This window comes from Stegastes partitus, unplaced genomic scaffold (assembly GCF_000690725.1).
Source record: "Stegastes partitus isolate 25-593 unplaced genomic scaffold, Stegastes_partitus-1.0.2 Scaffold175, whole genome shotgun sequence".
NCBI lineage: Eukaryota > Metazoa > Chordata > Actinopteri > Pomacentridae > Stegastes > Stegastes partitus.
In genome coordinates, this window is record NW_007577906.1 from 193,171 (window position 1) to 194,976 (window position 1,806).

Genomic DNA, 1,806 nt, shown 5'->3' on the forward strand with positions numbered 1-1,806 from the left:
TGCAGAATGTGATGTTTGGTTTTGATTTTTTAAGGAATCGTGCACAGATTCAAGGAAACTCTACCCTCCCATAGACATTTAACTGTTTTTAAATTAGTTTTTGTCGCTAATAACTTCATGGATGCACCATTTAGTGCAGTCTTCTTGGTGCAAATTGGTGATTTTTGACAAATTTTAAAGGGAGACAGACAGAATAAAGATATTTTAATGAAATATCACCATTTTTGGTCAAGTTTCCCAAAGAAACTCAAAGTGTCACATGTCCAACAACCATCTGGAAGCCGAACATCTGACAGTTTATGTGGTTTCTTGCTCTTGCACATGGTTTTTTACATAATCCAGTTCACACTAACAAGTTATTTCTTACAAATGTTGGTGAGTTGGATGGAATATGGCAATATTCATCTAGAGTTTGTCAAGTTTCCCAAAGAGACTGACAGTTTGTCCTGATTTTATGGTTTGTGTTGGTGCAGTGTTGGTATTTTAAAACAACACATATCTGAAGGCTTCATGTTTAGGTTTATTTCCGACAGATATTTGATGATATTGATGAAAATCATGATTTTTAATCTCAAGTTTCCAAAAAGCATCACAGATGAACACTTCAAGGACCAGTAGAAGATGTAATGATTCCTTCAGTTTTTGCGATTTCTTGCTTTGAGAAATTGTGCAATTTGAGTGATTTTTATTAAAAGAATAATAAATAGCACAGGAGGTTTCCCAGTTGCATTGAGATGCACAACATTTTTAGCTTTTTACTGAATATTTTTGACAAGTTTTGGTCAATTTTGATGAAATATCACAATATTAGGTGAACATTTGTCAAGTTTCCCAAAGAAACTGAAAGTCTCATGTTCATGAACCATTTGAAACTTGAAAATCTGACTGTTTGTCCTGTTTTTATAGTTTCTTGTCCTGGTAAATGGGGCACTGATGGCTTCCCAGTTGCATTGAGGTGCACTGATTTCTTCATTTTTTCTAGTGTGCACTAATGGTTTAGTTTTGACAAGTTTTGGATATTTTGATGAAATATTACAATAGCTTGATTTTGTCAAGTTTCCCAAAGAAACTGAAAGTCTCACATATTTATGGACCATCAGAAAATGGAAAATCTGACTGTTTATCCTGGTTTTATAGTGTCTTGTGCTGAAAAATGTTGTCATTTTGCTGATTTAGTACAACATTACGCAGTACAGGCTTTGCAATTGTGTCGAGGTGCACTGATGTTCAGTTTTTATGCAGAATCTGGTTCACACAAACAGTTAATTTTTGACAAATTTTGGTGATTTTGGTCAAATATGACAATATTTATCTAGATTTTGTGAAGTTTCCTAAAGAAACTGAAAGTCTTGATGCTCAAGGACCATCAGAGAGTGGAAAATCTGACAGTTTATCCTGTTTTTGTTGTTTCTTGTGCTAATAAATGTTGTAATTTTGGTGATTTAATACAACATGAGGCAGTAAAGGCTTCCCAGTTGCATCAAGGTGCGTGTATTTTTGCAGAATCTAGTGTGCACAAATGGACTATTTTTTATATTTTTGGGTGATTTTGGTCAAACATCACAATATTTTTCTAGATTTTGTCAAGTTCCCCAATGAAACTGAAAGTCTTGATGCTCAAGGACCATCAGAAAATGGAAAATCTGACAGTTTATCCTGTTTTTGTTGTTTCTTGCGCTAATAACTGTTGTGATTTTGCTGATTTAATACAACATTTGGCACTAAAGGCTTCCCAGTTGCATCAAGGTGCAAATTTTTTGCAGAATGTAGTTACATTAATGGTTTATTTTTGGATTAAAATCATGA